Raw genomic sequence first — 17,820 nt, 5'->3', positions numbered from 1 at the left:
GCAAACTGAGACCGCAGCTGCTGCCAGGAAGCTCCCTCCGTCCTGAGCCCTGTCGTGTGTCCCCCCTGCTCTACTGAAGATGGAGTAAGTGGGGTGCAGCAGCCGGGGGAGGGGGACACCCTGACATTAGCCCCCCTCTTCCTCCTCTCCCTCCCCCTGCACATAGCAAGCAGGAGGCTCAGGGAGCAGCTCTAAAGCAGAGGGCAGGAGCAGCACAGGGCAGTGGGGGGAGGGACAGCTGAACTGCCGGCAATTGATAGCCTGCTGGGCAGTTGCCACACAGAGAACTTAGGGGAGCAGGGAGCTGATGCGGGGCTGCCGGCCCACCCTGGTTCCAAGCCCTCACTAGCTTCCTGCAAGTAGTGGACAAAGCAGGCCGCTGCCAAATGACATTATAAGGGAGCATTACACAACTTTAAACAGCATGTTCCCTAATTGATCAGCAACGAAACAACGTTAAGTGAGACGACTTTAAGTGAGGAGTTACTGTACTCGGAATGGTGAAATCTGAGTTGATGAAGGTGTCATTTTGGGAGATAAGCAAGTGATTTAAGGAAAGAGAGTGAGAAGTTAACTGCAGATTCTGAAGGGAATTAAGCAGTTGAACATTGTCAAAATGTTAAAAAGGAAAAGTGTTATAGAAAAAGAATTCTTGGTTTCTTTGCAGACATTCTGAAGGAAAAATGGGCTCTTTTCCAAAGGAATGTCTGTAAATAAGCCAGGCAAAGAGACAATCTGATTTAAATCATTTGACTATGAACAATTTAGTTAAATTCACTAAAAGAACATAAGGGGTTTCTACTGAAACTTTACCTCCCGCAAATGTATACACATGTAATCTATGTATAACTGTGTAAAAATTAAAGCAGTGTAAGGGATGTTAAGAAAAAATAATGTGTGTGTGTAAATATATTGTGTAAATATGTGAGGTTTTAAGGACCTAAATCAATACTCCTGGTCTGCAGGTTTAAGATGAATTGGTTTTGTTCTGTTTTTAAATAATACCACTAAAATCCATTCAAATCTTTCATTAAAAGTTGCAGAAATGACAGACACTGTTTGCCAGACACAGGTAACTAGTGCTGTTTGGCTTTGGTATTTAGCATTTAACCCTTAAGGTACCTTAATGCTTTATAATGTTCAATATCTTTTTAAAAACCAAAGCTGTGGCTGCAAGCAGGGCAGTCAAAGCCAGGAAAATAGGAAAAGATTCTGGATTTGTTTTTTGGTAACAAAATAGCAGATAAGAGCTGTAGTAAAAGTATAAGAAATTAAAAAAGACAGTGTGCCCTTCTGGAGCAACAGCAGTGGTGAGGTGCACAAAGAAGCAATGTTAGAAACACTGAGCCTTAAGGTAGCTCTGAGTAATCAAACTGTCACTTTGATAAGGTTTCAGAGTAGCAGCCATGTTAGTCTGTATTTGCAAAAACATCCGATGAAGTGAGCTGTAGCTCACGAAAGCTTATGCTCAAATAAATTTGTTAGTGTCTTAGCCCTGGTCTACACTAGGAGTTTAGGTCAAATTTAGCAGCATTAAATCGATGTAAACCTGCCCCCGTTCACACGATAAAGCCCTTTTTTTCGACTTAAAGGGCTCTTAAAATCGATTTCCTTAATCCACCTCTGACAAGTGGATTAGCGCTTAAATCGGCCTTGCCAGGTCAAATTTGGGGTACTGTGGACGCAATTAGACGGTATTGGCCTGCGGGAGCTATCCCAGAGTGCTCTATTGTGACCGCTCTGGACAGCACTCTCAACTCAGATGCACTGGTCAGGTAGACAGGAAAAGGCCCGCAAACTTCTGAATTTCAATTTCCTGTTTGCATGGTCACCTGCAGCTTGCCACGCTGGCCAGAGCTCATCAGCAGAGGTGACCATGCAGAGCTCATCAGCAGAGGTGACCATGATGGAGTCCCAGAATTGCAAAAGAGATCCAGCATGGACCGAACAGGAGGTATGGGATCTGACCGCTGTATAGGGAGAGGAATCCGTGCTATCAGAACTCCGTTCCAGTTTTCGAAATGCCAAAACATTTGTCAAAATCTCCCAGGGCATGAAGGACAGAGGCCATAACAGGGACCCGAAGCAATGCCGCATGAAACTTAAGGAGCTGAGGCAAGCCTACCAGAAAACAGAGAGGCAAATGGCCGCTCCGGGTCAGAGCCCCAAACATGCCGCTTCTATGATGAGCTGCATGCCATTTTAGGGGGTTCGGCCACCACTACCCCAGCTGTGTTGTTTGACTCCTTCAATGGAGATGGAGGCAACACAGAAGCAGGTTTTGGGGACGAGGAAGATGATGATGATGAAGTTGTAGATAGCTCACAGCAAGCAAGCTGAGAAACTGGTTTTCCCGACAGACAGGAACTGTTTCTCACCCTGGACCTGTAGGCAGTCTCCCCTGAACCCACCTAAGGCTGCCTCCCGGACCCGCCAGGTGGAGAAGGGACCTCTGGTGAGTGTACCTTTTAAAATACTATACATGGTTTAAAAGCAAGCATGTTTAATGATTAATTTGCCTTGGCATTTGTGGCTCTCCTGGATGTACTCCCAAAGCCTTTGCAAAAGGTTTCTGGGGAGGGCAGCCTTATTCCACCCACCATGGTAGGACACTTTACCACCCCAGGCCAGTAGCACGTACTCGGGAATCATTGTAGAACAAAGCATTGCAGTGTATGTTTGCTGGCATTCAAACAACATCCGTTCTTTATCTCTCTGTGTTATCCTCAGGAGAGTGATATCATTCATGGTCACCTGGTTGAAATACGGTCCCCCTTTTCCCCCTTTTGTCCCCCTTTTCTAAGGGGACATGCAGAGGTGCCCATTCCTGCTGGGCTGTTTGCCTGTGGCTGAACAGAAATGTTCTCCGCTGTTAGACGGGGGCAGGTGGGGTGTGAGGGGCTAGCCACATGGTGGGGGGAGGCAAAATGCGACCTTGGAACGAAAGCACATGTGCTGTGTATGTAATGTTAACAGCAAGGTTTTAACCATGAAAGAGTGTAGCCATTGTTCTAGAAAATGTGTCTTTTTAAATACCACTGCCTCTTTTTTTTTCTCCACCAGCTGCATGTGTTTCAATGATCACAGGATCTTCTCCTTCCCAGAGGCTAGTGAAGATTAGAAGGCGAAAAAAAATGCACTCGTGATGAAATGTTCTCTGAGCTCATGGTGTCCTCCCACACTGACATAGCACAGACGACTGCGTGGAGGCAGACAATGTCAGAGTGCAGGAAAGAACAATATGACTTGGAGGAGAGGGCTGAAGAGAGTAAGTGGTGGGCTGAAGAGAGGGCTGAAGCTCAAATGTGGCAGCAGCGTGATGAGAGGAGGTAGGATTCAATGCTGAGGCTGCTGGAGGATCAAACCAATATACTCCAGAGTATGGTTGAGCTGCAGGAAAGGCAGCAGGAATACAGACCGCCGCTACAGCCCCTGTGTACCCAACCGCCCTCCTCCCCAAGTTCCATAGCCTCCTCACCCAGACGCCCAAGAACGCAGTGGGGGGGCCTCTGGCCACCTGGCCACTCCACTCCAGAGGATTGCCCAAGCAACAGAAGGCTGGCATTCAATAAGTTTTAAAGTTTTAAATTTTTAAAGTGCTGTGTGGCCTTGTCCTTCCCTCCTCCACCACCCCTCCTGGTGCTTCTCTCCTCCACCACCCCTCCTGGGCTACCTTGGTAGTTATCCCCCTATTTGTGTGATGAATGAATAAAGAAGGTATGAATGTGAAGCAACAATGACTTTATTGCCTCTGCAAGTGGTGATCAAAGGGAGGAGGGGAGAGTGGTTAGCTTACAGGGAAGTAGAGTGAACCAAGGGGTGGTGGGTTTCATCATGGTGAAACAAACAGAAATTTCACACCGTAGCCTGTCCAGTCATGAAACTGGTTTTCAAAGCTTCTCTGATGCGCACCCCGTGCCCTCCTGTGCTCTTCTAACCGCCCTGGTGTCTGGCTGTGCGAAACCAGAAGCCAGGCGATTTGCCTCAACCTCCCACCCCACCATAAACATCTCCCCCTTACTCTCACAGATATTATGGAGCGCACAGCAAGCAGTAATAACAGTGGGAATATTGGTTTCGCTGAGGTCTAACCGAGTCAGTAAACTGCGCCAGCGTGCTTTTAAACATCCAAATGCACATTCTACCACCATTCTGCACTTGCTCAGCCTGTAGTTGAACAGCTCCTGACTACTGTCCAGGCTGCCTGTGTATGGCTTCATAAGCCATGGCATTAAGGGGTAGGCTGGGTCCCCAAGGATACATATAGGCATTTCAATGTCCCCAACGGTTATTTTCTGGTCTGGGAAGTAAGTCCCTTGCTGCAGCTGTTGAAACAGACCAGAGTTCCTGAAGATGCAATTGTCATGTACCTTTCCCGGCCATCCCGCGTTGATGTTGGTGAAACGTCCCTTGTGATCCACCAGTTCTTGCAGCACCATTGAAAAGTACCCCTTGCGGTTTATGTACTCACCACCTTGGTGCTCCGGTGGCAAGATAGGGATATGGGTTCTGTCTATGGCCCCACCACAGTTAGGGAATCCCATTGCAGCAAAGCCATCCACTATGACCTGCACATTTCCCAGGGTCACTACCCTTGATATCAGCAGATCTTTGATTGCGTTGGCTACTTGCATCACAGCAGCCCCCACAGTAGATTTGCCCACTCCAAATTGATTCCCAACTGACTGGTAGTTGTCTGGCGTTGCAAGCTTCCACAGGGCTATTGCCACTCACTTCTCAACTGTGAGGGCCACTCTCATCTTGGTATTCTTGCGCCTCAGGGCAGGGGAAAGCAAGTCACAAAATTCCATGAAAGTGCCCTTACGCATGCAAAATATTTCGCAACCACTGGGAATTATTCCAGACTTGCAACAGTATGCGGTTCCACCAGTCTGTGCTTGTTTCCTGAGCCCAGAATCGGCGTTCCACCATATGAACCTGCCCCATTAGCACCATGATGCCCACATTGCCAGGGCCCCTGCTTTGAGAGAAGTCTGTGTCCATGTCCTCATCACTCACGTTACTGCGCTGATGTCGCCTACTCGCCCGGTATTGCTTTGCCAGGTTCCGGTGCTGCATATACTGCTGGATAATGTGCATGGTGTTTAATGTGCTCCTAATTGCCAAAGTGATCTGAGCGGGCTCCATGCTTGCTGTAGTATAGCCTCTGCACAGAAAAAAGGCGCGGAACGATTGTCTGCTGTTGCCCTGATGGAGAGGGGGGCGACTGACGACATGGCTTATAGGATTGGCTTACAGAGAATTAAAATCAACAGAGGGGTGGCTTTGCGAGAAACTGAATGGCCCCCTCAAGGACAGAACTCAAAACCTCAAGGATAGAACTCAAAACTGGGCTTGGCAGGCTGTTGATTTCACAGAGGGAAGGAGGGAGGGAGGAGAAAATGAATACAAAATAAATCTGGTCTATTTCTTGTTTTGAGCCACTTCATCTATCTTTATACATCTTGCTGGCAGCAGACTGTGCAGTATGACCGCTAGCCGTCATCATCTCCTAAGTGCTCGGCAGAAGACGGTGCAGAATGACAACTAGCCATCATCTTCTGCTGGCTGGAGGTTAAAAGACAGTGCACTGCCGGTAGGACTGAATCGCCATGAGACGAAACTTAAAAGGGAAATGACTTGGCTGAATCACTCTCATTTTTGCCCAGGCGCCCGACTAAAAGAGCACCCAGGACTACGTCGATGATGGCTACCAGTCATACTGCACTGTCTGCTGCCAAAAGGCAATAAAATGCTGCTGTGTAGCAATGCAGTACCACATCTGCCAGCACCCAGGAGACATATGGTGATGGTTAGCTGAGAGGGCTCCATGCTTGCCGTGGTATGGCGTCTGCACAGGTAACTCAAGAAAAAAGGTGCAAAACGATTGTCTGCCCTTGCTTTCCTGGAGGAAGGGAGGGAACGGGGGCCTGACGATATGTACCCAGAACCACCCGTGACAATGTTTTAGCCCCATCAGGCACTGGGATTTCTACCCAGAATTCAGATGGGCGGCGGAGACTGCGGGAACTGTGGGATAGCCACCCACAGTGCAACGGTCCGGAAGTCGACGGTTGCCTCTGTACAGTGGACACACTCCGCCTACTATATGCACTTAGAGCACTTGTGTGGGGGGACACACAATCAACTGTATAAAACCGCTTTCTACAAAACCGACTTCTTTAAATTCAACCTAATTTCATAGTGTAGACATACCCTTAGGTGCCACAAGTCCTCCTTTTCTTTTTACTTTGATAAGGGTATATGAAAACTCGGTGAGCACAAAAGAAACAGTTACATCTTATGTAAAAATTGATATGGCTAATACAATGTTATAGAAGTTAAACTATGGAAGAAATGTGCATTTTCCCCAGGATGTGTGCAGTGTATATTGTAGAAGCGGTAAAAGAAATGCAAATAAAACATGCTACTTAATTAAAATCCTATTAGGGCTCCAAAAGGAGCCAAGATAGGTTGAGTTTTCTTTTTCAGATTGCTGTGTGTTTTGGAAGCAGGAGTTGAAAGTTAAAAGTAATCAGAACTCTGGTGAAAGTTGATTGTATCCCTTTTAAGACAGTCTCTGATGGCTGATGGCTTTGGATCCAAAAGCAAGCCAGAAAGCATCTGTGTTGATGCAAATTAGCTAACTGATAGAGAAAGGAGAGAACTGCACAGAAATGGCAGCACAAAGGAGCTGCAGATAAAGAACATACCTGGTAAGCAAAGAAACTACCTGAAACCAAAAGGCTTAAATTATGACCCTCCAGAGGAAGGTGGAAAAAGAGGTCAAACCTAAAAATAAGAGAGGAACAGGTTAACCTGAAGTAGAAAAATGCACTATGCAGTGCTGAAATCTGAAGACAGGTACAAAAGGGGTCTGCTTAAATGCATGACTCTCCTTTTTAATTCACCAAAACCCCAAGGATAAAATTCATGGTATATATAACAAGATACCTTTAATAAATTTGATGCTAATGTTATTGTTAATATTAAACTTTGGGATAAATTTAATGTTAATAAGTACCCCTGTAACAATGTAAAGGGTATGATTTTTGGGAAAAAAAACAAAACAAAAAAACCTTTAAGGTCATATGGTAATGATGCTTCTCAGCTATTACCTGTGAATAAACTTAAAACTTAGCACAGCAAAAAAACATTACAAACTTGGTCTCCTATATAGCAAGGGAAACTGAGGTACACCACCTCATGAGTTTAATGACTAAACAGTGGGATAATTTCCCCTAAACCCTTAAAAGGTAGAAGCCATTGAAACCTGGCCTCCCTCTAGAACAAAAACACAGGAAAGTATGGGGGTAATTCCTCTGTTTTGCCTGCAATCAGCAAGAGTATTTGTAAAAGAAAGGGATATTTTAAGCAAAAATCTGCCACCCCAAAAGGGGTAGAGACATGTTCTTTTTGTCTTTCAAAAAATCAGGAAAAGCTGATACCAGCTGAAGAGCAACCCAGATTTCCATGAATCTATTGTCGTGACAAAAATTGTTTTGTGTTTTATGTTTTGTCTTGTGATTTCATTATCTTTGAAAACTCGTGGCGAACGGGGGAAGTCCCGGATGACTGGAAAAAGGCTAATGTAGTGCCAATCTTTAAAAAAGGGAAGAAGGAGGATCCTGGGAACTACAGGCCAGTAAGCCTCACTTCAGTCCCCGGAAAAATCATGGAACAGGTCCTCAAAGAATCAATCCTGAAGCACTTACATGAGAGGAAAGTGGTCAGGAACAGTCAGCATGGATTCACCAAGGGAAGGTCATGCCTGACTAATCTAATCGCCTTCTATGATGAGATTACTGGTTCTGTGGATGAAGGGAAAGCAGTGGATGTATTGTATCTTGACTTAAGCAAAGCTTTTGACACGGTCTCCCACAGTATTCTTGTCAGCAAGTTAAGGAAGTATGGGCTGGAAGAATGCACTATAAGGTGGGTAGAAAGTTGGCTAGATTGTCGGGCTCAACGGGTAGTGATCAATGGCTCCATGTCTAGTTGGCAGCCGGTGTCAAGTGGAGTGCCCCAGGGGTCGGTCCTGGGGCCGGTTTTGTTCAATATCTTCATAAATGATCTGGAGGATGGTGTGGATTGCACTCTCAGCATTGCGGATGATACTAAACTGGGAGGAGTGGTAGATACGCTGGAGGGCAGGGATAGGATACAGAGGGACCTAGACAAATTGGAGGATTGGGCCAAAAGAAATCTGATGAGGTTCAATAAGGATAAGTGCAGGGTCCTGCACTTAGGACGGAAGAACCCAATGCACAGCTACAGACTAGGGACCGAATGGCTAGGCAGCGGTTCTGCGGAAAAGGACCTAGGGGTGACAGTGGACGAGAAGCTGGATATGAGCCAGCAGTGTGCCCTTGTTGCCAAGAAGGCCAATGGCATTTTGGGCTGTATAAGTAGGGGCATAGCGAGCAGATCGAGGGACGTGATCGTCCCCCTCTATTCGACATTGGTGAGGCCTCATCTGGAGTACTGTGTCCAGTTTTGGGCCCCACACTACAAGAAGGATGTGGATAAATTGGAGAGAGTCCAGTGAAGGGCAACAAAAATGATTAGGGGTCTGGAACACATGACTTATGAGGAGAGGCTGAGGGAACTGGGATTGTTTAGTCTGTGGAAGAGAAGAATGAGGGGGGATTTGATAGCTGCTTTCAACTACCTGAGAGGTAGTTCCAGAGAGGATGGTTCTAGACTATTCTCAGTGGTGGAAGAGGACAGGACAAGGAGTAATGGTCTCAAGTTGCAGTAGGGGAGGTTTAGGATGGATATTAGGAAAAACTTTTTCACTAGGAGGGTGGTGAAACACTGGAATGCGTTGCCTAGGGAGGTGGTGGAATCTCCTTCCTTAGAAGTTTTTAAGGTCAGGCTTGACAAAGCCCTGGCTGGGATGATTTAATTGGGTATGGGTCCTGCTTTTGAGCAGGGGGTTGGACTAGATGACCCCCTGAGGTCCCTTCCAACCCTGATATTCTATGATTCTATGATTCTGTGTTTGTCTTGTTGCTAGCATTGTTGCGTATTGTGTTAAACAAACAAACAAACAAACAAAAAAAACCTACTGCATTAGGCAGAAAAGGATTAATAATCATTTTAACTGTCTTTACAGAAACCAATGTTGCAGAAAGGCAGAAGTCAAGAAATGCCAGTCTGTTAACAGGGAAACATCCTCATATAACAGACACCATATTAGGAAGAATTGGTTTTGGAGCAGTATTCACGGGCGCCACTCAGTGCTGACTGGTTGCCGCTGAGATTCCCATCGCACTGAATAATGAATGGAAATTGTAAGTGGATCCTGAAGTTGAGGGCAGCAGCTGGTAACAGGACTCCCTTATCCCTGACACCCAACACTGCAGCCTAGTGTCTCGGGCAGAACCAGCTGCTTCCCTTCCACTAAAACTGGTCCACAGGAAAAGTTCCAGATCTGAAGCTGGGTGGGGGCAGGAGGGTGCCAGCCTTTTGGCTATTGTCATCGTCTAGTGATAGGCAGACCTCCCGGGGAGGGGGCGGGGATGCTCTCACAAACTGCCTCTCTGCTGCTGTCCTTTCTACCCTTCACTGGTGTATCCCTGGCAGCCTTTGTACCTGAACACAAGGATCGGAAAGCTGATCCTCTTCCCACCAGCCTGGCAGCAGCAGCTACCGTCTTTCTAATGCCTCGCTTCCTCCAAGTCATTCAAGAGGGACCTGGCACCTCAGCTCCCAGCAGAGACTCCCAGCTACAGACTAGGGATCGAATGGCTCAGCAGCAGTTCTGCAGAAAAGGACCTAGAGGTTACAGGGACGAGAAGCTGGATATGAGTCAACAGTGTGCCCTTGTTGCCAAGAAGGCCAATGGCATTTTGGGATATATAAGTAGGGGCATTGCCAGCAGATCGAGGGATGTGATTGTTCCCCTCTATTCAACATTGGTGAGGCCTCATCTGGAGTACTGTGTCCAGTTTTGGGCCCCACACTACAAGAAGGATGTGGAAAAATTGGAAAACGTCCAGCGGAGGGCAACAAAAATGATTAGGGGACTGGAACACATGACTTATAAGGAGAGGCTGAGGGAACTGGGATTGTTTAGTCTGTGGAAGAGAAGAATGAGGGGGGATTTGATAGCTGCTTTCAACTACCTAAAAGGGGGTTCCAAAGAGGATGGATCTAGACTGTTCTCAGTGGTAGCAGAGGACAGAACAAGGAGTAATGGTCTCAAGTTGCAGTGGGGGAGATTTAGGTTGGATATTAGGAAAAACTTTTTTACTAGGAGGGTGATGAAACACTGGAATGCGTTACCTAGGGAGGTGGTGGAATCTCCTTCCTTAGATATTTTTAAGGTCAGGCTTGACAAAGCCCTGGCTGGGATGATTTAGTTGGGCATTGGTCCTGCTTTGAGCAGGGGGTTGGACTAGATGACTTCCTGAGGTCTCTTCCAATCCTGATATTCTATGATTCTATGAACTTCTCTTCCTCTAGCCCAGTGATCATGACCCCAGGCTTGACGCAGGAAAGATAGTCTCCTCCTGGGCTTATGACAAAGACACCCCATCAGCAACCAGAGGCATCATCATCAAACACCAGTCTGTGTTTCCAACCCCAACACCTCCAGGCTAGAAGGGGATCTATGTAGGCACAGACTGAAATGGCTGATACCACTGGGATGGCAGCACCAGGAATACCCGGGAGGTTTAGGTTGGACAATAGGAAAAATATCCTATCAGGGTCGTTAAATACTGGAATAAATTGCCCAGGGAGGTTGTAGAATCTCCACCATTGGAGATTTTTAAGAGCAGATTAGACAAACATCTGCTGGGGATGGTCTAGATCAGCGGTTCTCAAACTTTAGCAACCCAAGGACCCCCATTTTGATTTAAAATTTTTCAGGGACCCCCCAAGCCCATCCACTTAGCCCCAGGCCCTGCCCTCACCCCATCCCTTCCCTCAAGGCCCCATTCCCGCCCCACCTCTTCCCACCCCCCGCTGACTCCATCCCCACTCCCTCCATCATTCGTTCTCCCCCACCCTCAATCACTTTCACCAGGCTGGGGCAGGGAGTTGGGGTGCAGGGGGGGTGCAGGGTGCAGGCTCTGGGAGGGAGTTTGGGTGCAGGGTGTGGACTCTGGGCTGGGGCAGGGAGTTGGGGTGTGGGAGAGGGTGTGGGTTCCGGCCAGGCGGCTCTTACTTTGCATGGCTCCCGAAAGCGACTGGCACACCCCTCTGGCAGTGGCTCCTAGGTGGGGGGACCAGGGGCTCTCCGTGCACTGCCCCTGCCCATAGGCACTGCCCCACAGCTCCTATGGGCCACAGTTCACAGCCAATGTGAGCTACAGAATTGGCACTCGGGCTAGGGCAGCACACCGAGACCCCTGGCCTCCACCCAGGAGCTGCAGGGTCGTGCCAGCTGCTTCCAGGAGCCGTGTGGAGCCAGGGCAAGTAGGAAGCCTGCTTAGCCCTGCTGTGCTGCCAGACTTTTAGCACCTAAAATCTCCCAGTTTGGCTTCAGTAGTCTCCGGAAAATAGAGGGGAGGAGGAGTTGATCAGCGATGCCTGCAGATCCCCTGGAGTATCCTCGGGGACCCCCAGGGTCCGCAGAACCCAGTTTGAGAAAAGCTGGTCTAGATAATTACTTAGTCCTGCCTTAAGTGCAGGGGACTGGACTAGAAGACATCCCTTCCAGTCCTCAGATTCTATGATTCTACCTTCATGCTAGATAGGAAACCTACTACTGGAGCGGTTGCACCATAACTCACCTCCTGTGTCCTTGAAACATGCAGAGGCAACATCACATTGCTGTGTAAATGCAACAGGGTCAGGCTATCGTTTGTCTCATTAGACAAGCAGCCCCCTGAGCCCCACTGAAATGCACCTAACGGCTCTTGACTCCCACCTCTATAGTCCCCCAAGGTGATTTTATCAAATGGTCAGCAGACACGTCTGGCAGAGAAGAGACTGGGGTTTAATAGGTTCTCTTCAGGGGACAGTTTTGTAAGTATTCTCAAGAGTGGCAGTAATGGTAAGATAATGGCCTATGTTCTCATAGCAGCTTCTAGCCCAAAGGAGGCCAAAAAAGGAATCACTTCACCCAGCACTGCCATGCAGCCACCTCTGGGGTGGAACATGGCAGCTCTTTAACAGAATCCTAGAACACTAAACAACAATTTAGGATATTAAGTCCTGCATTCAGCTGAAAATTCAGGGGGAAATTTGAAGAACAGGCGATTATAAATGACACCATAGTCAGAAATGGGCCAGGACCAGAGCTACTACCCTGATATTTGTGAGAAGTGAGTTGGAATCTTTCACACCCAAGGCTTTGGTTTTACAGCTCATCCAAAAGACAGTAGCCCCTCCACCAGCACACTTGGTATGAAAATGCCATAGAAATGCAAGGTATTATTATTACAGCCTAATCTGGAAACAGAGAGATTTTCTCTGACAGAACCAGCAAACTCAAGCATCTGTTCTACCCCACAAAGTGCCCAACGTGTAAAAATGAGCAGCATAGTGGAAGCATTTGTAAACATGTCTCCCTTGCCATGCAGAAGTTGCTGAGGTGGGGAGAAGGGCCCACATTCTCCAATGTCCCTAGTTCCCATTGAAATGCACCTAAATCCCTTTGAGCATCTGGGCCAAGGTGCTCCACACAGGCAGCCAGGGTTCTCTGGCTGCTGAAGTAGGAATAAATCTCTTTTTACACAATAGAAAGAAAATACCGTCACTAGCAGTAAAAGGCTGCCCTATGTGTAGAGTCCTACCAAATTCACAGCTGTGAAAAATGCATCATGGACCATGAAATCTGGTCTCTGCTGTGAAATCTGTTTTTTTGTTTACTTTCACCCTATACTATACAGATTTCATGGGAGAGACCACTGTTTCTCAAACTGGGGGTCCTGACCTAAAAAGAGGTATGGGGTGGGTCACGAGCAAAGTTCCCTCTAATTTTTGACAGGCTGTGCGTGCAAAAAATTTCTTCTGTGCAAATTTTTGTGCTTCTGTGCAAATATTTGTGTGCACGGTGTTTCGCCGTGTGCGGGGGGTTTAGGATCTGTGTGCGTGCGTACATGCGCACAGCTTAGAGGGAACAGTGGTCGCAAGGTTATTGTAGGAGGGGTTGTGGGATTGCCACCCTTACTTCTGTGCTGTCTTCAGAGAGCGGCAGCTGCTGTCCAGGCGCCCAGCTCTGAATGCAGTGCCACTGCCAGCAGCAGTGCAGAAGGAAGGGTGGCAACGCCCTGCCACCTTCCTTCTGCCCTGCTGCCTTCAAAGCTGGGCGGCTGGAGAACGGCAGCTCTTGACTGAGGGCCCAGCTCTGAAGGCAGCAGCGCAGAAGGAAGGGTGACAATATCACACCATGCCATCCTGATTTCTGCAAAGCTGCTGGTGGCAGTGCTGCCTTATGAGCTGGGCGCCTGGACAGCAGCTGCTGCTCTCCAGCCACCTACCTCTGAAGGCAGTGCAGAAGTAAGGGTGGCAATACTGCGAATCCCGTACAATAACTTGTGACCCCCCCCTCCCACAACCCTCTTTTGGGTCAGGACCCCGAGTTACAATACTGTGAAATTTCAGATTAAATATCTGAAATAATAAAATGTATTATTTTTAAAAATCTACGACCGTGAAATTGACCAAAATGGACTGTGAATTTGGTGGGGCTCCACCTATGTGTAGGGAAACTGCTGTGCAAAGGGCCTGTCAGTCAAGCCATTCTCACTGTGGCCTTGTCTACACACAAAGTTGTACTGGTTTCACTGAATTGCTTTTAAATCAACTTAAGTTAGTGGTGTAGTGCAAAGACGCATGTGCACTCTTGAATTGGTTTAAAAGTGTTTTTTCTCAATTCAGTTTAAACCACTTAGAAGCCAAATTAAACTAAATGATTGTAAGCCACATTTAAATCAATTTAGGTGTATCCACACAGGTTTTTCACTGATTTAACAGCACATTATAGTGAAACTGGCACAAGTCTGTGTGCAGATCAGGCATAGACCAAAATGTCACTCCTGGTAGATAGCTTTCAAATGAGTGATGAGAGCATAAAGGGGTTGTGACATCAGAAGACTGACTGCATTGAAAACTCACTCCTTCCCACTTTCTTTACCAAGGGTACAGCAAAGCCATGACTTTAAGCATAGCACTAGATGTGCACGTATTGCCATGATTAGAATCTGGGCCAAGCTCCTTCCCTCTGCCACTAATTATACCTGTGATTATTGACGGGAAACAATTATAAGGAGCATCTCTTCCCTGAGGAGGGACTATAAAAATGGTACAATGGTTTTCATGTTTCTTGTTCCTCCAGAACAAATGCGCTCAGTTTTTGACAGCCAGCCCTTGGATCAGAGAGCAAAACTGGGCTCATTCCTTCCCATGCATCATCGCTGGTAATTAAAATTCTGCAGACCACATTACAGCTTCAGTAATGCCATTGTGTTCTGGGATCAGATAACTGGGGCCCTGTCATTGAAACTCAGTTGATAGTTCTGTTGATGAAAAGTGCTACATAAGAGGTAGGTATTTATTATTAATATTTTATTAATCATAATTATTATTATTGATTATAATTATGCAAAAGCCAGAATACAATCTGACACACTCTCCCAGAGCTATGTGACTTTCCAGCAGTTAAGAGCAGTCAAAAGTTATTGGGGTTTTTGTTTGTTTGGTCACTAAGGTCAGGAAAATTGAGTCAGACACAAACAGCTAGCAGGTCTGCTGAGTATGGAGAGGGTCACTGCTGCAGACACATTCAAAGCAGGGTCTCACTGTAAGCATCTAACTCACTTTTCTTTGCCCATTCAGTTTATTTACTTTTTGCCTTTTACTCAGCAAACAGTGAAACAGGCTGGTCAGTTTCCGGTTCTGTTTCTTGTCAGTTTCACTTCCTGGTTCCCATGCACTGGCCCAAGGCTGGGTTGCGGACACTGCAGGATGTTGGCTAAACCCAAGCTATAGAGGTTCAATGAAATGTGAAAAGAAACACACAAAAGCCTATTAGCTGGAGTCCAGCTCTGTAAATCCTGAGACACGGGCAGTGAAACAAGTAACTGCCTCCTCCAGCCGGTGACTGCTCTGCAGTAAGAGTCTCTAATCCCCAATCCATGGTCATTAGAGTGGAGGGGGCATTTCCCCCTGCTCCCAGGGATGCTAGAGAGTACTTTCTCCTCCACCCAGGCCTGGCCTCCACTGGGATGTTTATAAATAAATACTCCTGGGATCGTTTTCATAGCCCAGCCTCAGTATTGACTTTGCCTTAGGTGAGTAGATTAATAATTAATGCAGGCTGCAGCCCTGCAGGCAGGTGGCAAGGAGCAGCTCCTGTTATTTGTGGCTCCCTGTTAGCACTGGGAGCAGGGGCATGGTGACTTACCACCTTCCTAACGAGAGTAACACAGCTGTGCCCATACAGAGAACATGGCCCCAACTGCCCCTCCCAGACAGCATGTCCCCTACAGCTACCCCCACTTTCCTGTAGACACACATGACCCCCACTGCTACCCCCAGAGACAGCAGGTTTCCCACAATTACCCCCACCCCTGCAGCCCTCCCAGCCCCGAAAGCCTGTCCCCAGTGGCACTCCTCCGGCAGAGCAGGCATCCCAGAGGAAAAGGAGGGCTCTCACTCTTCCCCATACATCTCCCTCTCCCAAGCCCATGCTCCCTGCTGCACCCGCAAACACTCTCAGTGACAGCCAGACTCTTTACAAACAGTGTCCTGGCACACACAGACTCTACTACCCCACTGCACGCAACCACCCAGTGCTCTAACTATATGCTTTCCCTTCCCCATTACAGACAAACACTCTATCACCCCCTCACCCCTTTCCATTCTTTCACCACACATAATCCCCTATGCATGGTCTCTCTCTCTCACACACACCCAACACACACTCCCCCACATGCTCTCTCACACACACGTCCCCTGCACGCTCTCTCTCTCTCACACACGCACTCCCCATTGCAGTAGATATGTTGTAAAAAAACCGCTGTGAACCTCACCTTTTCCTTGGCTTAAGCTCCTCTCTGCAAACTTCCCTTTTCTTCCAGGGCTCAGTCGGACCAGACTGCACGCAAAGGGCGTTGGGATGCTGCTTCAACATGGAATCTCCTGGGCAACTATCCCAGTGCCAGCTCTTACAAGGCAGCTCAGCCCTCCCTAGAAGTCGTGGCCACCTTCCCTATGCCAACTCCACGGTGCCAGGGCCATGCCATCAGCTTGGGACTTTGGAACAGGCAGTTTCTTTCCAATGGTGCCTGCTATCTCCAGGATCTCAGACTCTCCTCCCAGGTGTGGAGCTGGGGCTGGACCCTCCCACCATCTCCTGGAGGGAGACTGTCCCGAGAATGAACTCTCACCATCACCCTAGCTGGCTCCCTGGCTTGTCCCTCCTCCCACTTCAAGCCGCACAGAGAGCTCATTCACAGCCCTCCCTTCCGGGGCTGAGAACAACAGAACCATTTGTATCCTTCTGCAGCATTGACATCAACAAAGACATTGTCACTGAAGACCATGCACTCCTTCCCCATTTCTCCTGCTAGGCACAGAAAAATGCAGCCTTACCAACCATGGCAGGAGCCCAGGGCCCAGAGCATGCAGATAAAACAGCCAGGGCTGGGAGCTTGTGGCAGGCACTTGACCACAGGACAGGTTTCCATTGGTGGCTAGTGGAGAGGGCCCTACCCGTAACCCAGCAGGCAGGCGTGGCAGGCTGGGAGGCGGACGGGTTCCTGGCTCACCTGGCAGCTGCTAGCAGGGATGGGGTTTCAAGATTGGCTGAGATTTCTCAGTAAACACACAGTAAGAGGTTCAATACAGCAGGGCCTGTTCCACCCACCAGGGCTGGGGGAGAGGCAGACAGCAAGCCCCACTGTAGCTGCTCATTGGCGAGGAATGGTCTCCCATGTGCTGGGGCTGGGAAATGGCTTCATACTGCTCAGGAGGTTGCTCACAGTGGGCCTGGTTTGAAGCCAATTGAAATCAGTGGGGATCTTTCCATAGACTCCAGTGGCCTTTGGAGCTGGCTCAGCATGCGAGCTGGAAACCGCAGGTGGCTGGCACTGCTCCAAGCACCTCCTCGAGCACACTGCTTCGCAGACTGGGAGGGGCCAGCCTTTTCCCAGAGGCTTAGCTCCACTCCAGAGGGGGCTTTGAAAAGGGGGGTTGGGCGGGGCAACCTTGCTGCTTTGACCTTGGGGGGAGCTGTGATCTGGATCTGAACTCTGTGGCCGAGGCTTGTCTCAGAGATCCTGTCCAAGGCAGAGTCTGTCTCTGCTCAGCCCTATCCCGATTCCAAGCCAGAAGCTGACATCTCACAGCCCACGCCTGGCCTGCTCAGTCCCTGCTCACTCATCACTGTCCCGGTCTCACTGATTCCCCAGCCAGCCTTTCTCTAACGGAATCGCTGATCCCCACCACTTATCTCTTTATTTATTTATAGACCTTTATGGGCATCATCAGGGAGCAGCTGAGTCCCTGCCAAGTTATTAAAGTCCAATTACAATCACACAAACTCTCTTGCCCTCTCTTCACTGACAGGCCATAGCATTATTTTTTCTGGTGTGTTTAAGTGGGTGAAGTTGGCCAAGGCTTATCTTGCCTCTGGCTATTGTCTTCTCTGCAACACAGATGGATTTTTTTTCGGGGGGGGGGGGTCATGACCGCACGTTAGCCAGCCCACTGTCAAGTTCTAGTGGAGTTCTACCATGGGTCAACAATATTCTGCTGCCCATGGTTGACCTTGCCTAGCCTCTTGCATCCATTTTCAGTGTAAAAACACATATTATTTGGCAGTGAAGACAAAGCCTGTGTGTGGAGAGCTCTTGAGGGGAA

At 48.2% G+C, this 17,820-nt stretch overlaps 1 protein-coding gene across 2 annotated transcripts in view; it reads right to left on the bottom strand.

Moving 5' to 3' along the window:
* The window catches only part of GAL3ST1 (galactose-3-O-sulfotransferase 1), a 41,239-nt gene extending 24,881 nt beyond the window's left edge, over positions 1-16,358 (bottom strand). For both annotated transcript variants that reach the window (XM_073312934.1, XM_073312935.1), the window contains exon 1: positions 15,990-16,358. The gene's annotated coding sequence lies outside the window, so the exon portion shown is untranslated. The remainder of the gene's footprint in view (positions 1-15,989) is intronic.
* Between the last annotated feature and the right edge of the window lie 1,462 nt (positions 16,359-17,820).

Source organism: Lepidochelys kempii, chromosome 15 (genome assembly GCF_965140265.1).
Source record: "Lepidochelys kempii isolate rLepKem1 chromosome 15, rLepKem1.hap2, whole genome shotgun sequence".
Lineage (NCBI taxonomy): Eukaryota > Metazoa > Chordata > Testudines > Cheloniidae > Lepidochelys > Lepidochelys kempii.
This window is presented reverse-complemented; position numbering and strand designations above follow the sequence as displayed.